This window comes from Onychostoma macrolepis, chromosome 17 (assembly GCF_012432095.1).
Source record: "Onychostoma macrolepis isolate SWU-2019 chromosome 17, ASM1243209v1, whole genome shotgun sequence".
In the NCBI taxonomy this organism is placed as follows: Eukaryota; Metazoa; Chordata; class Actinopteri; order Cypriniformes; family Cyprinidae; genus Onychostoma; species Onychostoma macrolepis.
The window spans coordinates 4,184,723-4,210,960 of NC_081171.1; the positions used below are offsets into that span (position 1 = coordinate 4,184,723).

The 26,238-nt window shown below is 38.4% G+C and overlaps 1 pseudogene; it reads right to left on the reverse strand.

Annotated features, from left to right (window-relative positions):
- Window positions 1-26,238, reverse strand: part of LOC131523533 (uncharacterized) — a 29,068-nt pseudogene that overhangs the window by 2,067 nt on the left and 763 nt on the right.

Below are 26,238 nucleotides of genomic sequence, written 5' to 3' on the forward strand. Positions count from 1 at the left end.
TGTTTCCCATAGACTTACACACTATGTGTGGTGGCACTTGACTTGCCCCAGATACAGTATATGTACTTACACAAACAGTTTATATATATATAAACTTTGTTTTCTCCTTTCTTTAATCTTTCCCTGTCTAGCTTGTACTTATTTGAACAATGCTTGAAACTTGGTATTTTCAAGAACTTCCTGTGTCTATTTGCCTCTTTTAAGATAAATCGCTTGATGTATTCCCCAATTGTAAGTCGCTTTGGATAAAAGCTAAATTAATAAATGTAAATATATATATGCCACCACAAAGAAAACAATGCATGGGAAACACAGTGTATGTGTTGTATGCAGGGACCTATACACATATGAGTTTTCAATGACTTTATAGTGCACACATGTACAAACACTCATGACAGGATGATTGTTAGTGTTGAACATACTTGAGTTTTTCCAGTCTGTAGTTTGGATCAGGGAGCAGCTTGACTAATGATTGTCCTGGGTGATTGTAACTCAGATCCAGCTCTCTCAGGTGTGAGGGGTTTGAACTCAGAGCTGAAGCCAGATAATGACAGCCTTCCTCCGTCACCATACAGCCAGATAACCTACAAACACAAACACTCAACATCACTTCATCTGAGACTGGAGTGTTCAGATTTCTGTAGCACTTTCATCCTCAGATCACTGATTACAGGTTCAGTTCAGCCGAAGCAACTCTAGGTTCAGTTTTTTTACTCAGTGTTAGTGTTGGAGGAGAAGTAACAGTTATTCCTACTTCAGTATGTAGAGTTGACAGTGTGAACTCTTCAGTGCATCAGACAGAAGCTTCACTCCTGAATCCTGCAGGTCATTGTGACTCAGGTCCAGCTCTCTCAGTGAGTTTGATGATTTTAGCGATGAAGACAAACTTTTACAGCACTGATCAGTGAGGTTACAGTCTGCAAGTCTATAACAGAGGATTAAATTCAAATGACTGACAATCATCATTTCAATTTACTTGACCAGGTCAGTAAAATAATACTCACAGAGCTTTTCTGCAGTTCACCACAGCTGGTATCAGTCTCTTTCTACCCTCATCTGATGTGTTGTATTTCTTCAGATCAAACTCATCCAGCACCTCCTCTGCTATCTGAAGCATGTAGGCTATTGTTGAGCAGTGAGGCGGAGAGAGTTGATTCACTGAGTCATTCTCTGATTTTACAAATTCTTGAATCTCTCTGTACAGAGTCTGATCCTTCATTTCCAGCAGACAGAGGAACAGATTGATGCATCTGTCAGCTGAGAGATGTTCATCACCCTTGATTTTGTTTTTAATGTACTGTGTGATTCTCTTGATGTCCTCTGAGCTGTTCACTGTGTGTGTCAAAAGATACTGTAAGAGTCTCTGATTGGACTCCTGTGAGACGCCCAGCAGGAACCACAGGAAGAGATCCAGGTGTCTGTTTTCACCATGTATGGATTTATCAACTGCTGCTTTTAGTAGCTCATACAGAGAGTTTTCCCGACTGTACCACGGATATCTTTTCTTTAGAAACAACTTCAGGGGTTCCTTATTCTTTTCTACATGGCAGTAAAACAGATATGAAGCAGCTAGAAACTCCTGAAAGCTCAGATGTATGAAGCAGTAGACTTTCCTCGGATGGATCACAGATTCCTCAAAGATCTCAGTGCAAATCCCAGAATACACTGAGGAACCACTGACATCTATGCCGCTCTCAATCAGGTCCTCCTCATAGAACATCACATTGCCCTTCATCAACTGTTTGAAAGCCACTTCAGCAAGTTTCACAATCACATCTCTATTGGACTTCAGGAGTTTCTCTGGATCTCTCTCATCATACTTCTGATTCCTCATGTTGATCTGAGTCAGCAGGAAGTGGATGTAAATTTCAGTCAGAGTTTGAGGGATTTCTCCACTCTCATCTTGTTTCAGGAGGTTTTGAAGCACAGTGGCTGAGATCCAGCAGAAGACGGGGATGTGACACATGATGTGGAGGCTTCTTGATCTTCTAATGTGTGAGATGATTCTGCTGGCTTGATGCTCATCACTGATTCTCTTCCTGAAATATTCCTCCATCTGAGGCTCATTGAATCCCTGAATTTCTGTCACACGGTTGATGTATTTTGAGGGGATCTGATTGGCTGCTGCTGGTCTGGAGGTGATCCAGATGAGAGCAGAGGGAAGCAGCTTTCCTCTGATGAAGTTTGACATCAACACACCCACTGATGAAGACTCATTCACATCACAAACTTCCTCAATGTCTGAAAACATCAGTGTAATTCTGCTTTCATCCAGACCATCAAAGATGAACACAACTTTACACTCCTCATAAATCTCTGAGTCCAGATCTTGAAGTTCAGGATGAAAGTCCAACAGAAGTCTGTGAAGACTGTACTGGTGATCTTTAATCAAGTTCAGCTCTCGAAATGGAAGTACAAACATGAAATCTACATCCTGATTGGCTTTTCCATCTGTCCAGTCCAGAATGAACTTCTGCACAGAGACGGTTTTTCCAATTCCAGCGATACCTTTAGTAAGAACAGTCTTGATTTTGTCTTTCTCTTCGTGTAAGGGTTTAAAGATGTCATTGCAGTAGATTGGAGTGTCTTGTGTTCTGGGTCTTTTCTCCATCTGTAAAACCTCATGTTCTTCATTCACTCCTTCCCTCTCTCCCTCTGTGATGTAGAGCTGTGTGTAGATGCTGTTCAGCAAGGTTTGATTCTCTTCTAGTTTGATTCCCTCAAACAAGCTCTCATACTTATTCTTCATGCTGGTTTTGTGTCGATCTTTGAGTCTCTGCAGGACATCATCTACTGGTTGGTGAGAATCATGCTGAAGGTCTGCAGTCTCCTCCAGCAGTGTGTGTGTCTGTAGGGCTCTATCTGAGTTGTGCCACCCCAGGATTGTCCGACAGTACGAGATGAGGCGAGTCAGGTAGAACATCACTAAACTTATGACATCATTCCTTTTCTCTCTGCAAAAACAGTGAGTTGAACAGAAGCACTGTGAAAAACAAGCAATAAAATAGAGAAAATTATTCAAATGTTCCATCACACCAAACTTTGAGTTCTAATTTTAAATAATGCCACATTCACACACGGTCAGTTCTAAAATAATATTCATAAGAAAATATAACAATCTTGCACAACCTTCCTCTGCTCATTGAAGATTAACAATCTTTACAAATGTTTCATTAGAAGTTCCACTTCAGCAGTTCAATCATATTTATACTCACTCAGGGTCAGAGGTCACTGCTCCATCACTGAACTGAGGTGGATAATCCATGGATCTGTTACTCTTCATAGACACACAGCTGGGTTCTGGAGATGCTGTTTTAATAATAATACATTACATTTAATACTCAAAGCGCTTTACGTTGTGAGGGAGATTTCCTCGTCCACCACCAGCTTTGTGTGTGTGAACATCCTCCTCCTCCTCTCTCTTCTCATAGATGCATTTATTTTACATACAGTGATGTAGAAACAGACAACTGAATTGACTAAGACTAATGAGAGAAATAATGAAAATGGAAACTTATTTAAGAATTCTTATGCCACACAATATTGAAATATGTAATAAAACAAACTATACATTTCTAATAGACTCAAAAACACAATCATTCCCTGAGCCACAAAGTTTTGGATGAATAATCACTGAAAAGCTGTTCAATTCAAACCCCAGTTTCAGAAACGTCTCCTACAATCAATATGAGACTTAAAGGCTGTTAAGTAGAAGTAGAAAGACAAAAGCTTTTAAAAATATTCTTACATTACAGTAGGATAGAAATATAAGCATATACACATGCAGATTCATACTGATTTACCATTGCATGAGAATGAATAAACATGCTGTTTCAAACCTACCTCTGTCTCAACAATGAAGAACAACAAACACAAACTTATTCACAGCTTTTCTCTCCTGATGCTGTTCATGTTTGTCGTTTCACTTTTGACAAACAGGTGAACTTGGTTAAACATTCACCAGCGAGAGAGGAAATCAATGTTGGGGGTGTATGAAACACCTGCACAGGTGAAGCGGTTTTCTTCATTTCTGAGTATGTTCAAATGGAATCCAAATACAAACACAAAAGTGTGTTTACAGCTCTCACTTTACCTGTGCTAGGCTGACAACATGTCTTGAAATACTTTCTCATTTATATCTACATGTAGGGGATCTACAAATTCTATTAAGTGGAGACTTTTATTTTGACTGGTGTTACAGGCGCCGCCATTGTGTGTGCGCACGAGAGAAGCAGACGGGAAAAAAAAGACTGTGACGTGCTGAAGAATGTGTTACCTTGCGTCCCAATATTCATACTGTCCATCCTAAATAGTATGTGAGATTACAATAAGTGTGTCCCAAAGCATAGTATGTTGAAAAGAGTATGCCAAAAATCCCCGGATGTTCTATCTGACTATTTCAGGTCGATTTTTGAAGTGTGGATCCGTGCACACTCTAATGGCTAAAACTGCCCACAATCCATTGCGCTTTGGCGAAGGATTCAGTCGAGAACTACAAACACGAATAAAACGCGTTAGAAAAACTACAAACGTGGCGGATACGCGCGATCCACCATTAGGTAGAGAGGTTTACAAAAAGGGGGTTGAGTTACTAATAATCAACATTTAACCTGGTAAAAAATATTTATTTATTGTTATCCGTGTTATATTTAATCTGCAACAGCCATGTGAACTTTTATAAACATCCATTTGGTCTTTAACTTTTAAGTGCATCATTATCAAAGTCTCTTTGATCATTATGCAGAAAATATGAGCAGAGTTCTCGCCATGAAAGAGAAGAGACTGGAGTTGCTCACTGTCTTACAATGACAGCTGCAATGTGAAAACCTTGTCCCACGATGTTTTTGCACAATTTTGGACACAGAAGGCCACCAAATGTGAATTAAATATTCCATGGAGGGATTTATAAAAAATATTTAAAAATAAATACGGTGGGTAACTCGAAGCGACGGTTTACAGATCACAATGTAAGCGGGAGAAGTCTCATATTACAGTCGGTCATCACAATCGCGGACGACAACATGCAGGATCAGCAATGTTCATGTATCGCAGGGTACAATTAAATTAATGTACATTTAGCCAGTTTAATATGGAGAGGCACTGAAATGTAGACCTTCGTTTATGTGTGTTTGACCTACACTGTACAAGACGCGAGAAAAGTCCGCTATTTAGGTTTGTACGTTAGCATGGACCCACTAACTTTAATGTTAGCTAGTTTTAGTCAGAGCTACCTTGCTAAAGCACAATATAACATTAATGTTCTACTTGAGCAGATGGAAATGATAACTTAATGAGTGTATGACAACCAGAAAATGAAAATTTTTGTCTTCATTTGTATTGGGGTGAATACTTAGGGACATTTTGTTCTGTTTTGTTTGGATTGAGGAAATGTAATAAAATAAATTATATTGCCCATCCTCTCAGGATACCTGGAATCAGTGTTACAAGTACATAGTTTTTCCATTTTTGAAGCATAAACCCCATAAACCCAATAAAACCGATGCGATCTTTGGATCTTCCAATGTTTCTCTATGGCGCTGAAACTGAAAGATGTCCGAGTTCCGCTCCCCGTGCAACTGATACTCAACTGCCATTGGCTCATCTGCGTTCGAGGGTAGGGGCTTACCGATAGGTCAATTGAACTCATTTCATAATTGAAGAACTTTACATAGGCTATTGGACTGAACTGAATGAGTTGTCTTTAACTGATCTGTTTTTAATTATATTTTTGGCAGTTACACTAATTGGAAAAAGTGATATATTCTAGTTACACTAAGTGCAAATAATGATAAATTCTGTTTACACTAAAATAGCATCATTTTCTTTAGCAAAAGGTGTGTAAATAGTAGTTAGGTGGCAGATATTTATACTTCAGTACTGTAGTACATTATAAAACAGTATGCAATAACATATTGAGTGTAAATTATCATAAATTTTATTTGATGAAAGCCACTTTTTTGGTACAAAAACCTACCTTCAGCTAAGCACACTGTATTATTAATGAGGCGTTTAATTTCCACTTTCAAATATTTACTTAATTTTATATTGAAAATAAATGCCTTTCTGATCTGGTATGTGATGGAAAAGGAGTTGCACGAGTTTGACAAAAGGCGGAATCGAACTCGGATTGCTCGCATCAGCAGCACACATCTCGCGTCTTTTACTCACTGCGCCACTGATACTATAGTAATACACGTGTCTTTTGCAGTGCTGTTTATCGCAGCCAGGCATTGGTAATGTAAATAGCCTCTGCTAACAAATTGGTCTATTTGTCCTTAGAATAAATATATACTCGTTTCTTTTGCTTGACAGCGGAATTTAATTCTGTTTGCTTAATTGAAATATTAATTTTATTTATATATTATATAACTGCAATATTAATATTATTATTTAATATCTTTGAAACAATGTATAAAGCGCTATAGCGATAAAGGTGACGTCATTTGACTTGATCGGAAAAGTGCCGTAGAGATTAAAGCTCAATTTATGTCCTACTAATGATATTGTTTTTAGATGCACAGCAATAGTTTGTAGTTTATATGTACCTACAAGTGTAACAATTATAATTACTATTCCCCACCTACAGTTCACTCACGTGTTTGAAGGTGAAACGTCACATGGAGCGAGTTGCTTTCCGGGAAACAGTACCCCATGCAGTGTCTTCAGATGCATACATCAAATTTCAGCAAATGTAGCAGGTAATCCGGGCATTTCATGCATACAGAAAATTCACATACTGTTCACAGTATTCACACAGCATACTGCAATATAGTAGGAGTTGTATGATAGTATGCCATTCAGAACACAGCTTCTGTACTGATTTCAGTGTACTTGAGCTATATTTAGCAGATTCTGGTAAATATAGTAAGTCATCTGGGTATTCCATGCATACAGAAAATGTGCATACTATGCGCAGCATACATACTGAATGCTGCAGAAATACTAAGAGTAGTATGATAGTATGGCATTTCGAACACAGCCATTGATTAAAGAGACATTACCCTGCCATCCACAGGACGTCATTCAACACCTCATCCACAAACTAAGAGTGGTGATGTGCACTATTTTTCTCTTTACTTAAATACTGGTAAGCAAACTGTTGTTTCTTCTCAGTGACCAATCAGAACTGAACTGTTGAATAATACAGCTATTGTTCATGGAACTGTGAGTAGTGAACTTTCCTGGAAAGGAGTTCATAGACTTTCTTCTTCGTGCATTCGTGAACTTTTTGATACCAGGGTACGAGAATGGACAGAGTCTAACTTTTTCCTTCTTTTTCCTGGATTTCTTTTTTGTGAATTGGACTTTGAACTTTTTGAACAGAATTGAAGTGAACCTAATTTGAAATTTCAACGTAAATTTACACTGTGGAACTGTGTGGTTAAATGGAGACACTGATTGTATTTTTGTTGTTTGAGACTGAATTGAAACTGACACAAGTTTGTTGATTTTGTACTTTTCCCCACGTATTTCATTCAGAGTTGATTAAACTTGTAATTGAATATCTCTTTTGTAAAAGAAAACAAAAACAATTGAAATTCAGTTTACATAAACATTTTATTAGTTAAGTCAAAGGTGTTTGTTGCTTTGAGTCACTTATACTAAGGAGTGGGGGCGTCTTACCTGTCCTGTTCGATCTGGGGAGGGTGGGTTTTTGCAGACAGTTACATTTATTCCTGAGTTTCTGCACACACACACACTTCAGGAGGCTGCCGTGTACTAAATGAATCCTGAAGCCCACCTCGCCACATCTTGAGCATATCCATATTGCAAAACGACAGGCACAACATACAAGTGACACTTGTACAAAGACTAAAAGCATTGGGTGGGGGGACTAGGATCCTGTTTCTCACTCAGTCTTCCTTAGATTAAGTGCAAAGTATCCCCCACAAGGCGGTGGCAAATTCCCCTCTGCCACATACAGTTTACAGAAAATGTCAACAAGCTCTGCAGTAAAGTGATATGAAATGACAGGTTAGAATGAAATTATAAGCTAATGCTAATGTTCTTTGCAAACTGTATTATGTTCACTGCAAAAAATGCTTTTCTTACTTAGAGTTTTTGTCTTGTTTCCAGCCAAAATATCTAGAAATTCTTAAATCAAGAAGGATTTTCTAGACAAGTAAAAATTATTGTCTTGTTTTCAGAAAAAACAAGTCAAAATTAAGTGAGTTTTTGCTTGAAACAAGCAAAATAATCTGCCAATGGGGTAAAAAAAATAATCTTGTTTTCTGTTTGAAATAACACTGGATCTCTGCACTGGATATCTCACACTCATTTGACCTTAAAATACCCAAATTTCCTGTCATAATGTGTGAAAATTGGGGTGTTCGGAGTGTGAGGCCTTTCATGTAACATTACTGAAGATGAGCCCTCTCCATTCAAGACTCTGTTTAATTATTTGTGGTCACACTGGAATGATAAATGATGATATAATAATGGTTTCCTAATGGCAAAAAATAAGGCTGCATATGAAAGTTGAATAATAACGCTGCTTTTGCTTCTCTTTTCAACCAAAAAAAAAAAAAAAATGCTACTAAACTCTTTGAAAACTCAGTTCAAACTCTACTTGAACATCTATAAAAAGAAATTAAGCCTATAAATGCAGATATATTTACACATATAACTTAACAGACTTAACGGGCTTCTAAGCAGACACTGATGATGCAGAACTCAGTACTTAATATAGATTCAAATATATACTCAACTTAAGAAAAAAGTACACACCTTTATCTTTTAAGGAAACACTACGCTATATCACAACAGATGAAAGTTTAAAAAAAATATTTTACATATTTTTGTTTGTGTCTGAAAGGCTTGATCCATTGTAGGAGCCATTTTGGAGCAATATGTGTTTTGTCCATGAGGGGGCATTGTGACACCTTTTGTATATTAAGAGCACCTGGTTAATTAGAAAGCATGTTTTGGTGGCAGGAAAGTAAACTGTTTTTTTGACCGTGATTGTGCTTACAGCGACTAGTTATCCTGCTCACTAGCTTATTGGGTCAAATGGATGTATTGTTTTGGGACTGAGCAAAATGCATAACTGTGCAAGGAATAATATGGACTATGGACAATGTGTTTGCTATCTGCAAGGTATGAAACACTCATTTGTATGTCATGAATTCAAAGAAGAGCTCACAGGAAGCAAGCCACAAGAACTGTTATAGGTTGAAGCACAATAAAGGACACTGTTTGCATTTTAACATCAGTGTGCATGGATTCAATTTGCACGCCAATTACTTGCTCACTCCTACCATCAAACATCGGCGGCTTATTGGAAGGCCGTAATATTAGTCAAAAACATTGCTTTGAAAATAAGTGAGCATTTGCACAGAGACTCTGCTTCAAGGATGAGCGAACTTACTACAAGTGGACAGTGAGTTTCAAGGCAGTATGGATTTGTTTCGTGGACACTGGATTTCGCTGTGGAAACCTGATCATGACTCACAAGTGGTGGATTAGCTAAGCTGGTGCTGATGGATTCGTGTTGGATTTATTACACTATTCCTGGTGGTTTGGTTGCCGCTGGGACATCGCATTCTCGTTGGATTTAAAGGTACTGTTACAGCAACAAATGTTTAATGGCCATTGCTTCTGTGTGCACACAAATTGCGTGTAAATCCAATGCATTGGTAGTAAAGGGTTAAAAGCATTTTCTTCTTTGCTCGGGGTAAATATTGTGTGTAAAATGGACGAGCAGTGTTTAAACGCGGAGACGTCCGCTGCACCAAATGAACAGCTTTGTAGTGAAGAGCCTATAAGGCCAAAAAGGACAGTCACACTTACAGTAAAGGCTTTGGTGGAAAAGCTTGATTCATTGCAGGCGCTGAGAAAAGCAAAACTGAACAAAGCCAGCAAAATGATAGAGACTATTAAAAGGTTAATGCAAGATAACAAAGAGTATGAGTCTGAGGTACGAAGTGTATTTGAAAACTATAATGGGTTATGTTTAGAAGCTCAGGAAGCACATGAATCTTTGTTGACTTTGTTGCCTGATAATGAAATTGAGAAACATGATATATGGTTTAAGGCAAAAATGATTCCAAAGAATGAGTTTATTGAACATGTAAATGTATGGTTGTCCACACCTGTAATATGTCATGAAGCTTCTGAAGGGGTTATGGATGTAAATGTTAACGATGAGGTTGTCCCAGAAGATAGTGTTTCAAATGTTTCAAAGAGCCGTACTGCCTATAGTAGGCAAAGTTCAAGCAGCAGTGGTTCTTCTACCGTATCTGCTTGTGTACAGGCAGAGGCAGAGAGAGCTGCATTTGTGGCGCGGGCCGAGGCATTGAAAACTAAACATGCAATTGAAACACAGCAGGAGGAATTGAGGAAACAGAAAGAACAACTTGAATTAGATGCTGAAATTGCAGCATCTACTGCAAAATTGCTGTTTTGAGTACTGTTGACTGCCATAGTAAATGTTCACGTTCTGGTAGTTCTTGTTCTAAAGGAAAAGAAGTAACAAAGGGCAAACATCAAGGGATGTGACAGGAAATGGAATTTTGATTCAACAAGATCAAAGATGTTAAATCCACGAGCTACTGCGTATGTGCCAATGGGTCTATCAGTGGGTACAGCTGGTGCTACCTCTAACATTCCATCACAGTCAACAAAGAGGCAGCATAAAGTAGGACTGAACACTCATGACAGCAGTACTCGCCAACATCAGGATTCACGTAACTTGGTACAACATTATAGAGGTAATATGACAACATCAGAAGCTGGGGACTCTCTTCCAAGTCAAAATTCACCTCTATTTGAGATTCTGAAGAGGCAAGAGGAGTTGACTACACACTTGGTATACCAGGCTCAGAGTAACACTCTTCCCAAAAGAGAGATTCCAGTCTTTGATGGAAAACCACTTCATTATATACCATTCATAAAGGCGTTTGAACATTGTGTTGAGGAAAAGGCTTGCAGTAAAAGAGATTGTTTGTATTTCTTGGAACAGTTTACTTCCGGACAATCAAGAGAACTGGTTCAGAGTTGTGAACATCTTGATCCAGAAGTGGGATATTCACTAGCCAAGAAGCTCTTGAAGGAGCAATTTGGTAATGAGTTTAAGATTGCTGCTGCATATATGGAAAGGGCTTTGGGTTGGCCATCATTGAGGAATGAGGATGCCCAAGGTTTACATGCATATTCATTGTTTCTGCGTGCATGCTGTAATATTATTGATGATAATTCCTATATGCAAGAGCTTAACATGCCAAATAACATGAGAACTGTGGTGATGAAGCTACCTTTCAAATTGAGAGAGCGTTGGAGAGAAAAGGCTTGTGAGATAATGGAGTTGAACCAAGGTAGAGCTAAATTCTCTGACATCGAGACTTCATTGAACGACAGGCAAAGATGGCATCCGATCCTGTCTTTGGATGTATTCAGGACAAACAACCAAGTGTAGTGAAACCAAATAAGACATTTAAGGGAAACAGTTTCGCTACCAATGTTACTACTTCAGGTTTAAGGAGGCATGTAACATCACAACGGAGAGATTATTCAGTGTACAAGATCAACGATAAAGGATCCTGCTTGTTTTGTTCTGGTAATCATGTCTTGGAAAGGTGTGATGCTTTTGAGAAAAGGTCACAACGAGAAAAGCTTGACTTTCTGAAAGGAAAGGGAGTTTGCTTCAGTTGTTTGAAGACTGGACATGTAAGCAAGGAATGTGATAACCGCCTTGTGTGTGAAGTTTGCAGTCGGACACATCCTTCAGTGTTGCACATACATCAGAAGTTAGTTGTGGAGGACAAAGGGCAAAAGCGCAGTCTAGCGTCGGCACAAACTTGTGGACATACAGGGGCCGGTAATGAAAGGTGCTTTCTGTCAATAATTCCAGTGCAAGTAAAATCAGCCAAAGGAGACAAACTGATTCAAACATATGCTTTTCTAGATCCAGGGAGTTCAGCTACGTTTTGTTCGGAGCAGTTGATACATAAATTGAACATCAGAGGTAAAAGGATCAACATTTGTCTACGTACCATGGGACAAGAGCAGTCTGTGTCTTGTAATGTTGTTACTGGCTTGGAGATTAGTGGAATTAATAGTGATCGTTTCTTTCTCCTCCCTGAAGTGTACACGCAGAAAGAAATGCCTGTCAACTCAGACAACATTATAACACAAGAAGAAATATCTAGGTGGCCATACCTTGACAGAGTGAAAGTTCCACACATTGAGGCTAATGTCGATTTATTGATTGGAGCTAATGCTTCCCAAGTATTGGAGCCATGGGAGGTAATAAATAGCTATGGTAATGGACCATATGCCATGAGAACCCTATTGGGGTGGGTAGTTAATGGACCTTCAGAAAGGAACAGTGACTGTGGGAAGAATACTGGTATACCTTCCGTTACAGTCAATAGGATTTCTGTTGGAAGGCTTGAGGAATTGCTTCAATATCAGTATAATCATGACTTTAGTGAAAACAATGTTGATGAGAAGGAACTATCCAGGGAGGATCAGAGGTTTCTGAAAATAATGGACAAGTCTCTTAAGGTACAAGATGGACATTACAGTCTTAAGTTACCTTTTCGAAATGATGATGTGATACTACCTAACAACTTGTGTGTCGCAGCAAAGATGCAATGGTTTGAAAAGGAAACTTGAAAAGAATCCACAGTTGCGTGAGGAATATACAAGTTTCCTTTCTGATGTTATGGATAAAGGTTATGCTGAGAGAGTGCCAGAAGACCAGTTAGATCGTGATGATGGTAAGGTTTGGTATGTTCCACATCATGGAGTTTTCCATTCAAGGAAAGGAACATTGAGGGTTGTATTTGATTGTGGGGCAACATTTAAGGATACATCCTCAATAAACAACTCTTGCAAGGTCCCAACCTTACAAATTCACTTTTAGGAGTCCTGATACGATTCAGGCAGGAGCCGGTAGCTTTAATGGCCGACGTTCAAGCTATGTTTCATCAGGTTAAGGTGTCGGAAGAGGATGTTGATTTGCTCCGATTTCTGTGGTGGCCTGATGGAGATTTGGAAAAGGAAGTGTCTACATACCGAATGAGAGTTCACCTGTTCGAGCCGTATCTTCTCCAAGTTGTGCATGTTATGCATTGAGGCAAACAGCAAAGGACAATCAATCACTCTTTTCAGAAGATGTGATCAAAACAGTCCTTGAAAGTTTTACGTGGATGATTGTTTAAAGAGTGTCTCTTCGGAGGAGGTAGCAGTCGCCATGGTACAGGATCTTACTGCTCTTTGTCAAAGGGGTGGTTTTGTTTGACTAAGTGGAGCAGTAACAGTCGAAAGGTGTTGCAATCAGTTCCAGAGCAATCCAGAAGCAAGGAGATCCAATGTTTGGATCTAGAGCAAGATAGGTTACCTGTGGAAAGAACTTTGGGTCTTCGGTGGTGTACAGAAGCTGATGTTTTAAATTTGGAATGCAGCTTAAATCCCAACAACGCACCAAGAGGAATTTTGTCTACAGTCTGTTCTGTCTATGATCCTATGGGATTTCTTGCTCCTATTATGTTACCTGCCAAGTTACTTCTACAGGAATTGTGTAAGCAGAATCTGAGTTGGGATGAGAATATACCCCCAATACTTCAAACACGGTGGAATAGTTGGATTTCTGATTTGGATAAGGTGGTAGACTTTCAAGTGGACCGATGCATAAAACCTATAGACTTTGGAAAAATCAAGCATGCCTGTTTACATCATTTCTCAGATGCATGTGAAAAGGATATGGTGCGGTTACTTATCTCAAGTTGATCGACTGTAACGATAAAGTTCATGTGAAATTCTTGCTCGGTAAGGCCAGAGTGGTGCCTCTTAAACCGATAACGATTCCTCGTTTGGAACTAACAGCAGCTGTACTTGCTGTGAAAGTTGATCACATGATAAGAAAAGAGCTACGATTTCTATTGGAGAATTCAGTTTTTTGGATTGACAGTCAGACTGTACTTAAATACATCAAAAATGAGGACAGGCGCTTTCAGACTTTTGTGGCAAACAGAATCTCTTATATAAGAGACAGGACACTACCTCAACAGTGGAGATATGTGTCTACAAAGGAGAATCCTGGATGACGCATCACGTGGAATGCAGATCAAAACCTTTATGCAAAACAAGAGATGGATTAAGGGACCTAGTTTCCTTTGGACTGCAAAGGATTATCGACCACCTATGGAAAAGGAAACTAGTATTCAGGAAGATGATCCAGAGATCAAACGAGAACATAAGGTAAATTCTGTTATTCTGCAAATGGCACAAAATCCTACCAATTATTACATCACTTATTTTTCGGAATGGAGAAAACTGAAAGTGGCTGTCGCTTGGGTACTTAAGGTCAAGAAACTGTTGAAAAGGCTATGTCTTAAAAGGAAAGAACTAATAGCCAGAAAGGATTGTAATGCTACCACATCTATTATAGATGTGCAAATGAGCCAGTTCAAGGCAACTCAGGGTGGACAGTCTTTGTCATTGGAGGATCTTTTTGAAGCTGAAATGGTTATTGTTTGCTTCAGTCAGCAACAACAGTTTCAAACTGAAATCGAGCAATTGAAGAGAGGTTCTAATGGAATCAAGAGGGATAGCAGTCTATATAGACTGGATCCTGTGTTGGATGGTGAACTTTTGCGGGTAGGAGGAAGACTCAGGAAGGCAAGTATGCCCATTGAGTTTAAACATCCTATTATATTGAGTAAGAATCACCACATCTCACAACTTTTGCTTCGTAACATTCATGAGCAATTAGGACATTCAGGCAGGAATCACATGTTATCCAAGTTAAGACAAACATATTGGATTACAAATGCCAGTGCTGCAGCAAGAAAGGTTATTTCCAAATGTGTTGTATGTAGACGCAATAGAGGGAAGACGGGGAATCAGAAGATGTCAGATCTTCCTCTTGAACGACTTACCCCTGATCTTCCCCCTTTCACAAACACTGGAGTTGATTATTTTGGTCCCATTGTAGTAAAAAGAGGCCGTAGCTGCGTAAAAAGATACGGAGTAATCTTTACCTGCATGGCAACCAGAGCAGTACATTTGGAAGTAGCTTACTCCTTAGATACTGATGGATGCATAAATGCATTAAGGAGATTTATTGCCCGAAGAGGCCAAGTGGTTCATATTAGATCAGACAATGGAACCAATTTCTCTGGTGCTAACAGAGAATTGAAAGAATCTCTCTGCATGGAATAAACAGCAAATTGAAAAGGAGTTAATTCAGTTAGGAGTTAAATGGAGTTTCAATCCACCAGCAGGATCCCATTATGGAGGAGCATGGGAACGGATCATTCGTATGGTGAGAAATATTCTCTGTCCTGTACTTCGTCAACAGGTATTGGATGATGAATCATTCCATACTGTTTTGTGTGAGGTGGAATCCATTTTAAATGACCGTCCGATCACCAAAATTTCTAATGATCCTAATGATCTTGAGGCCCTTACACCTAACCATCTTCTTATTATGAAAGGCAAGCCTGCTTTACCGCCTGGTCTCTTTGAAAAATCAGACCTATATGTGAAAAGAAGATGGAGACAGGTTCAGTATTTAGCTGACCTTTTCTGGAAAAGGTGGATCAGGGAGTATCTACCTCTCTTACAACAACGTCAAAAATGGACGAAGGAACGACAAAGTTTTATTCCTGGAGATATTGTTCTTGTACTAGATCCTACTGCCCCTCGTGGTTCATGGCCACTTGGTAGAATACTGGAAACATTTCCAGACTATAAAGGCCTAGTACGTACAGTAAAGATTAAAACTAAAAGTAGCGTTTTAGAACGACCTGTTGGAAAGATTTGCCTTTTATTGGAGACAAATGACTAATGTGAATGAGGCGTAACAATATTGCAAAGTTTGAGCAAACGTCTGTATATGTTGCTTTAACTTTTATGGCTCCTTTATAAATATTTGTAATTGTTATGTTTTTCTGCATAATCAATTAAGGGGCCGTGTGTAGGAGCCATTTTGGAGCAATATGTGTTTTGTCCATGAGGGGCATTGTGACACCTTTTGTATATTAAGAGCACCTGGTTAATTAGAAAGCATGTTTTGGTGGCAGGAAAGTAAACTGTTTTTTGACCGTGATTGTGCTTACAGCGACTAGTTATCCTGCTCACTAGCTTATTGGGTCAAATGGATGTATTGTTTTGGGACTGAGCAAAATGCATAACTGTGCAAGGAATAATATGGACTATGGACAATGTGTTTGCTATCTGCAAGGTATGAAACACTCATTTGTATGTCATGAATTCAAAGAAGAGCTCACAGGAAGAAAGCCACAAGAACTGTTATAGGTTGAAGCACAATAAAGGACACTGTTTGCATTTTAACATCAGTGTGCATGGATTCAATTTGCACGCGTCAATTACTTGCTCACTCCTACCATCAAACATCGGCGGCTTATTGGAAGGCCGTAATATCCATATTAAGTACAATGAAAAGCATTTTGTGAGAAAATACCATTTTATTGCCACTGATTTATAAAAAACTTTATAAACAACTTTTATTAAACTTTTATTATTAACTTTTTATTAAATGTTCGTGAGAATTTGGAAGCAACAAGATGAAAAATAATAATTTAAAAAACTGATCATTGAATGCTTTACAACTATGAGAGATTGTCAAACTCTCGAAAGACTAAATCTGACATGAGTTTGATCCACACCTTCAACTCTACTGAATCAGTTTGACTGTGATTGTGAGAATGAGTGATCAGGAAGAGACATCAACCTTCCACATGGAGCATAAGATGAGCTCCACAGCCATTAACATTTGTAATGAAGTGTGTTTAGAAGATGAGCTCTGACTGACCCTCAGTTACTATAGAGCTGTTTCCTCTGAGAGAGAAACTAAATCTTCCTCCAGGTGGCGCTCAGAGACTCCTGTTGTGTCATATTCAAATGTCTTTATAAAAAGTCTGTGGTGTGTCTCATTTAGTCTGAAGTCAGTGTGTATGTTTCTTTATACACTAAAAATAAGATTAGAAGAGAGAAAGTGTTTGCAGGTGTGAGAGTGACAGAGATATAATGTGAGTGTTCAGTACCGTTTCTAGGCATAGGCAAGCTAGGTGGTCGCCTAGAGCGCCACCAGCTGGAGGGGGCACCAATGAGCACACGTACTGCCGCTACATTTTAGAAGGGTGTGTTTAAGAGTGGTACGAACACTGAAATATGATTACCACCCCCACTGGATCCCCCAACATCATTGGGCTAGAGTACTGTCATTCTGATGATGTCTGTATGCCATTGGATCAGAGCGCGCTCAATGCTGACCATAAAAAAAAGAAAGCTGAAAATGAATAGACACTGAGCTTGTTCAATTTCATTGTTATGCTATACAAAAAATAAATAAATAAATTTAAATAAATAAATAAATGATGACTTTTGTTTGGGAGATGAGACTCTGATTGTTTTATTGCACATTACGCCCAAAAAACACCCATTACTCATTAAGAGAATAGGGACAACTTGTTTAGACCATGCACCCAGGCGCGTCGACTGTTTTCCTGTCGTTAAACTAGCAAAAGTGGATTCGGACATGCCCTGAGTGCACTTGCGCTGTGCGCTGTGCGCTGTAGACTATGCACTTAGATCGTTAAAATAGGGCCCTTAACATCACATCACCTGACAGTGGAGATCATCTTAAACTGAATCACATATAGGAGTGTTCAGATTCCTGTAACACTGTTTTAACTCAAATGATTCATTGCTTCAATGTGTCACAAGTTTTCCTCGGTGTCACTGTGTTGATGAATCAGAACTGTAACAGTAACAGTTTCTAATATAAACCCAATGCAAATACAAACTAAGTTTTTAGACACACTGGTGTCTGCTGATATATTACAAACACAGAGGGCATGTTTGATTTCATAACTAGGTGAACCTTTATTTGTTTTTCTTACCTCAGTATGTGGAGTTGACCGTGTGAACTCTTCGGTCCATCAGAGAGCAGCTTCACTCCTGAATCCTGCAGGTCATTGTTACTCAGGTCCAATTCTCTCAGTGAGGAGTTTGATGATTGTAAAGATGAAGACAGCCTTTCACAGCACTGACCAGAGAGATTACAGTAAGCAAGTCTAAAACAGAGTGTGAAATATTGTTCAATAAAGATGAAGACGGTGGTTTAAAATATTGTTTTGTGTACTACACGTTACTTATCACGACTAACATTTTATTCTTTCACCAGGAGGTGAACTTTGAAAATGTACTAACAATCAGACAAAACTGGTCTGAATTAGTGTGTTACTATGAACCATTGTTATGAAAGATGTTATATTAAAACAACATTCACAACAATTTCAGTAGCTCAGCTGGTAGAACTTGTCCATGTTGGGAACACAGCTTTACCTAACAGAGACCACTATGCAAAATGAACACCAGGTGTGTAAGCTGAATCAGTTGACAGGGAGTTTACAGGCAATGTTCTCCATATTTCCTAAAGCAGAAATCAGGACCAGAAGCTTGTGGTCATTTTTAGTATTTATTTTTTATTATTAATATTCATTTATTTTAAATATTGCATGGCAGTTTGTAACTATTTTATGTTTTGGCGAAATGGTGGCTAATTCATATGAATTCGTACAGTCTCATTCAAACAATTTGACACAATCTGTTTACGCCCAACTAATGGTTTAGTGGTGGGTTTACGGATGGACCTTCATGCTTACTTGCTGTATCAGTCTAACCGATCAAGCAGATCAATCAGAACCTATTTTGCAAGCATGACTTCAGCAGAAAGTTTCACAATAGTAAGTTTTTATTTTGTTTACATTGTCCTCCATAAAATGTGCTGTGTGCAAGCAAACATCTGGGTTGTACTGCTTAATAACAGTGTTATAAATAAATCATATTATCCACTGATTCCTAATTTTACCTGGAGCAGGGTTCTCAGTTAGATGAAATATATCCCTTTGTTGGAGACTATGAGCTTTTATAACTTTTTTTTACCTCAGTATGTTGAGTTGACAGTGGGAACTCTTCAGTCCATCAGAAAGAAGCTTCACTCCTCAATTGCGTAGATCATTGTGACTGAGGTTCAGCTCTCTCAGTGAGTTTGATGATTGTAGTGATGAAAATAAACTTTCACAGAACTGACTGGTGAGATTACAGTCAGCAAGTCTATAACACAGGATGAAATATGGTTCAATTAAGAGAAGATCCGAAACACAATTGGACACATCAGCAACATTGTTCAGAAAGATAGACTGCACAGTCACAGTGGGAAAAGTCCAAAATGTTGTGTTGTTCCTGTCTCTGGGGTCACACATGTGTATATGAATAATGTTAATGTCTTAGGATTATTTTAAAGGGTTAAGGCCGGGACACACCAAGCCGATGGTCGGGCTAGTTTGTTTGGTATGTTCCACTCGTCGGCTCTCGTCTTTAAAATGATTAAAGTTATCAACATTACTGATATTCAAAATGGTAAGCAAGTGCTGCTTTGTTTACGTTTCGTATATCTGCGTTTATCTTGTATATCTTTGTTTCGGTTTCTCCTTTTGAATGATGAATATATACTATTAATTCCTCTCACGCAGGTGCAAGAACGCACATGTTAGTTTGCCGTCGGCTGTAGTCTGTGCGGTGTGTTCGAGCGCTGTTTTTTGGTTCGACGCTGTCAACGCCGTCGGCTTTCTTCGCCACTAGTGAAGAAAATGAAAATTCTGTCATTAATTACTCACCCTCATATTCTTCCAAACTCATAAGACCTGCGTTCATCTTCGGAAAACAAATTAAGAAACACAATTACGAAGGTCTTACGTGTTTGGAATGACATGAGGGTGAGTTATTAATGACAGAATTTATATTTTTGGGTGAACTATCACTTTAAGATCCCTTCACAATCTGTGTGGCACAGCAGCAAAACAAACACTTATTATAATAATAAAAAAATATTTGAACAGCTGAAAAGTAGTTACAAAGGATAAACTGCTACACAGATTTTTATTAATGTGTATTCTCTGTAAATCTAAATGGAATAAAAAATAAAGCAAGTGAAGCTCAGGGGTAATAAACCATTGTACTAAACTCTGCACAAGGCTCATGCTCTCCTTATAAATCTGACATGTTACACATGTCACACATGACATTAAAAGTTTTGTTTTCTTCAAACAGCTTCTAATTTCTCTTTAAAATGTTGTCATGTCATGATTCAATGGAGTAATTACAATGTTCCTGTGTCTCAACAAAACAGACATTCAGTCTCATCGCCAATCACATAAATATTAATACTCACAGAGCTTTTCTGCAGTTCAACACTGCTGGTATCAGTCTCCTTCTACCCTCATCTGATGTGTTGTATTTCTTCAGATCAAACTCATCCAGCACCTCCTCTGATATCTGAAACATGTAGGCTTTTGTTGAGCAGTGAGACGGAGGGAGTTCATTCATTGAGTGATTCTCTGATTTCACAAACTCGTGAATCTCTCTGTACAGAGTCTGATCCTTCATTTCCAGCAGACAGAGAAACAGATTGATGCATCTGTCAGCTGAGTGATGTTTACCTCCCTTGATTGTGCCTTTAATGTACTGTGTGATTCTCTTGATGGTCTCTGAGCTGTTCACTGTGTGTGTCAGAAGATCCTGTAAGAGTCTCTGATTGGACTCCAGTGAGACGCCCAGCAGGAACCGCAGAAAGAGATCCAGGTGTCCATTTTTACTCTGGAAGGATTTATCAACAGCTACATTTAGCAGTTTATACAGGTAGTTTTCCTGATGGTACTGCTCATATTTATCATTCAAAAACAACTTCAGTGATTTCTCATTCTTGACTACATGTGAGTAAAACACAAAGAAAGCAGCTAGAAACTCCTGAAAGCTCAAATGAATGAAGCAGTAGACTTTCCTCTGATTACAGATTCCTCCTTAAAGATCTCACTGCAAATCCCAGAATACACTGAGGAATCATTGACATCTATGCCGCTCTCAATCAGGTCCTCCTCATAGAACATCACATTTCCCTTCATCAGCTATTTGAAAGCCACTTCAGCAAGTTTCACAATCACATCTCTGTTGGACCTTAGGAGTTTCTCAGGATCTCTCTCATCATACTTCTGATTCCTCATGTTGATCTGAGTCAGCAGGAAGTGGATGTACATTTCTGTCAGAGTTTGAGGGATTTCTGCACTCTTATCTTGTTTCAGGATGTTTTGAAGCACAGTTGCTGAGATCCAGCAGAAGACGGGGATGTGACACATGATGTGGAGGCTTCTTATTCTTCTAATGTGTGAGATGATTCTGCTGGCTTGATGTTCGTCACTGATTCTCTTCCTGAAATATTCCTCCTTTTGAAGTTCATTGAATCCCTTAATTTCTGTCACACGGTTGATGTATTTTGAGGAAATCTGTTTGGCTGCTGCTGGTCTGGAGGTGATCCAGATAAGAGCAGAGGGAAGCAGCTCTCCTCTGATGAGGTTTAACATCAACACACCCACTGATGAAGACTCACAAGACATCACAAACCTTCTCATCATCTGAAAACATCAGTGTAATTCTGCTTTCATCCAGACCATCAAAGATGAACACAACTTTACACTCCTCAAATATCTTTGAGTCCAGATCTTGAAGTTCAGGATGAAAGTCCAGCAGAAGTCTGTGAAGACTGTACTGGTGATCTTTAATCAAGTTCAGCTCTCGAAATGGAAGCACAAACATGAAATCTACATCCTGATTGGCTTTTCCCTCGGTCCAGTCCAGAATGAACTTCTGGGCAGTGACGGTTTTTCCAATTCCAGCGATGCCTTTAGTAAGAACAGTCTTGATTTTGTCTTTCTCCTCAAATTCTTGGTCATGTAAGGATCTAAAGATGTCATTGCAGCAGATTGGAGTGTCTTGTGTTCTCTGTCTTTTCTCCATCTGTAAAACCTCATGTTCTTCATTCACTCGTTCACTCTCTCCCTCTATGATGTAGAGCTGTGTGTAGATTCTGTTCAGGAGGGTTTGATTCTCTTCTAGTTTGATTCCCTCAAATAAGCTCTCATACTTGCTCTTCATGTTAGTTTTGTGTTGGTCTTTGACTCTCTGCAGGGTTTCTGTGTCATGCCTGATGAAGGTCTGACAGTTGGAGTCAGTGCATGTCAGATGGGGCATCACTGACCTGTTCACATTTTCTCTTCTGCAGAAACAGTGAGATGAACAGAAACACTGTGAAGAGGCATTAAAATAAAACAAATCAAATCATCCAATTATTGTCAGAGCAGATTTGACATGTACAGTAGCAGTGTAGCGCTTTAGATGAGCCAAGATCAAGTCCTGGCTCATGGTCCTTTCCTGATCTCATCCCCCTCTCACTCCCACTTTGCTTCCTGTCAATACTCTGTAGTATCTTGTCCAATAAAGGCAAAAACAGAAAGAAAAAAAAAAAAAACACGAGAGCACACTACAATCTGATCTCTTATAAGAAATGACAACAAATTCCAGAATATATACAGTCTAAAACGATTCAGCTCCCTGTGTCCACCCAGAGAAAAGAAAAATCAAAAGTGAGATCTTTTTAACATCTCAAATATTTATCAGAAATTAGCTTACTTTAATATTGAAGGGAGATTTTTGCCTGAGTCTCCTGCTTCTCAAACTTGTCTGCTGAAACAAAAACTCTAACACTCTCACAATGGTCTCCTTTAAAGCTTTAGAAGAGATCTCAACAACTTTACACACTGTGCTCAGATTTTTTCTCTTTATCTAGAGACTCTGGATCTCTCACATTTGTCTTCTCGAAAGCTTAGAAGCGATCTCAACAACATCACACACTGTGCTTAGATTTTTCTGCTAAACTAAAGACTCTGGTGGTCTCATATTTGTCTCTTTTAAAGCATTAGAAAAGATCTCAACATCACACAGTGTGCTCAGGTTTTTCTGCTAAACTAAATACTCTGGTGTTGTCTCACATTTGTCTCCTCCGATGTTTCAAACAAGATCTCAACAACATCACAGACTGTGCTCAGATTTTTCTCTTTAGCTAAAGACTCTGGTGGTCTCATATTTGTCCCCTCAGAAGCTTAGAAGAGACCTAGAAGAGATGTTGTTAAGATCTTTTCTAAAGCTTTAAAAGAGACAAATGTGAGAGATCCATAGTCTCTAGCTAAAGAGAAAAATCTGAGCAGATCGTGTGATGTTGTTGAGATCTTGTTTGAAACATTGGTGCACACAAATATGAGACCACCAGAGTCTTTAGTTTAGGAGAAAAATCTGAGCCCAGTGTGTAAAGTTGTTGAGATCTCTTCTAAAACTTTATAGGAGAACATTGTGAGAGTGTTAGAATTTTTGTCTCAGGAGACAAGTTTGAGAAGCAGGACACTCGAGCAAAAGTATCCAAACTTAAAGCATTCAATCTTAAAATAATATAAGTATATTATAATAAGTATTATAAGAATATATTAAGTATATTCCAATAATGGAGTCTTGATAGAGATTGCAGCAAGACAATAAAGAGATATTCTGTTTCTTTCACCACATTCTCAGTTTGGACTCATTTTTTCTCAAATATTTCTCATGTCTCATTTGTGTCAACTTTTATTTCTCCTAAGGAATATTAGGAGAAACATCTGAAATGCTGTTGATACTAAAATGAGAGATATATGAGAATCTCATCTAAGTCTCCTGAGTTTAGAAAGAGCAACCACTGAGCAACAAATCTTTCCTCTAGGTGTGACAGTGACATTTCTGGCACCAACTGTTACACATGATAGTCTAGGGGTGTAATTTTTGTTGTTGTAATTTGCAGGGCTATCATTCAGCTGCCAGTGATTGCCCTGCATTTTCATGTGGAAAACAGAACTTGATTATATAAAACTGAATAAAGATAGATCTTTGAATATATACACAAGCAAATTCACATGGAAAACCCAACCCCACATAAAAATAATTATTATCTCTAATAAAACTCAAGTAAAACCTGTCACTGTAATAATTACTACAATTTCTTCAGGCTCAGTTCTATAATGTTCTTTCTGAACATATGAACTCATTCTGAATTAATTCTGAACCAAAGCAAGATCGTAATTATTAACGCCTCTACTGTCACTTTGGATGGATTACCCTATCCACCCACAAGCAAATATTCCTTCTGTGAATCACTTAAATTACATACTTGACTTCAAAATTGTGAAGTTCATTTTAAACCTTCCCACAGATCATCTCTGCTATAATATACATCCAGCGGTTTCTTAAACCGACAGAGTTAACAGGACCCAGGCGCAAATTGGCTACTTGCCACATAAATAAATAAATAAAAATTAAATATTGATTTTAGTTGAAATATTTCATTAACCCTTTAAACACAAAGCTTCTGCAGAGAAAAACAGTTCCTGTGATTTGAGTGATAACAGGTTTTTGCAAACACAGTGTAAACAGAGGACAACGCATTATATGATTCCTGTGACCATACATTATGTCTTCATGGACACCAGAGCCAACTTTGAGTGGACTTGGACTCAATAAATCTATCGTAGAAACTGCATAATGTCACAGTAGTGGCCGGACACAATGGTGAGTGAATAACACAATCGTTTATTGAAACAGGAATGAGCACAAGGCGAATGGAGCTGAACAGAAGACTGGTGTAGAGACAGACAAAGACACTATTCCACAGAGACGAGGTGAGGGGTTCCGTATAGGGCACACTGATCCGGATGGCTGACGATCTGGGAGGAGAAGGGGACACAAGGAGCAGAAACAGGAGGTAAGGCTTTCAAGGTTAGTATCGCTTGGTAAGGATATGGTTTTCTGTTTTGCAGGTCGTTGGGAGTCAAGTCCACGTCGAACTGACGAGATCAGACGGTGAGTGTGACTGGTGAGAGGGTTTATATCTGTGAGTTGATGATTGGGAAGATGAGGTGCAGGTGAACGTGATTAATACTCAGGTGAGGTGGAGCGTTGTGATTGGTGGAGAGTAGGACCTGGCCGATCCGTTACACATAATTTGCATCACACATTTAAGGATTATTCAGCCTATGTTACTGGGGTGTATGTTTTGGTACTGTACTGGAATCCTCTGTATTTTCAGTAAATTTTATACTATATTCTGTAAATTTTACACTACCATACTGTCAATGCTGCAACATGCAATTTTCTCCTCCAGCAATAAACATTACTAATGTTTATACTATAGTTAAAATTTTGATTCAGTAACTGTAGTGACTATCGTATTTTGTACATTTTCATAAGGATATATTTTTATTTGCCAGTGTCAGTAACTCAAGAAGGGAAGCAGTAGAAAATAAGATACAGTTTCAGCTTTCTCTGCAGCCTGCACCTGAACTTACAATACATATGAGCTACAGATAATTATAAAATTTTAAATCAGAATTAAATGTAAGCCAATTATTATATTCTGAAGGCATATTGAGTCATTTTAATGAATACTTCACCAATAAAATTAATTGGTAAAAAAAAAGACAATTTGTTTTTTATTATCCATTTTTCCCACAAAACAGATATGAATTGAATGGATGTTAAAGATTCTACTACCCTGTTGTGCTCATTTCATTTTGGGGAAATCACTCATCAGATAGATGAATACAGTTCTGGAAAATTAAACCAATTTAATACAACTTTACACAAGAGTTCAATTTCTATTTCAGTGTGAGTTTTTTAATCATCTCTCCTGATGTTGTTTACAATCTTCCTTTAAAAAAAAAAAAAAAAACATGGAGTCTGACTGCTGAAATACTTTAATTTGTGTCTTAAACTGGCTGAACTGGTTTCTGTTTTCTCAAGAAAGAGGAAGAAAACACACACACACACACACACACACAAGCAAACAAACAAATAGAAAGACAGAAATCATAGCCCTTAATCACACAAGCATTAACTTTCTGACGTTATTTCTCATAATTAAGCCTTTATCTCTCATAATTGCGTCTCTTATTTTAAACAGGCTTCTGTAGTACAGTGTTGGTTTGAGGAGCAGCATTTAGGATCAACACTGCACACAGTCAAGCAAAACAGATCTTAGTATCTTAGACCTTAAGATTGTGATGCTTTTAATGCAAAGTTCTTCCTTTCAGGAGTAAATCTGCTGAAATAGTTCAGGTTTTGTCATAACCAGATCAGCCTGCTTTCTCTTCTTCACAAGAAAGAGGAAAGCATAAAAACAATGTTGACCATTTATCAGACATGTACAGGTAAACTAGTTTTATTCCTTTTCACATGTCTCACACACAAAGACAAAGATCACAGTTCAGGATCTAAAAAATAACTTTTGAAACTATATCTCACTCCTTCTCTCTCTTCTCATTGAGACACATTTTACAGGCAGTGCTTCAGAAATAG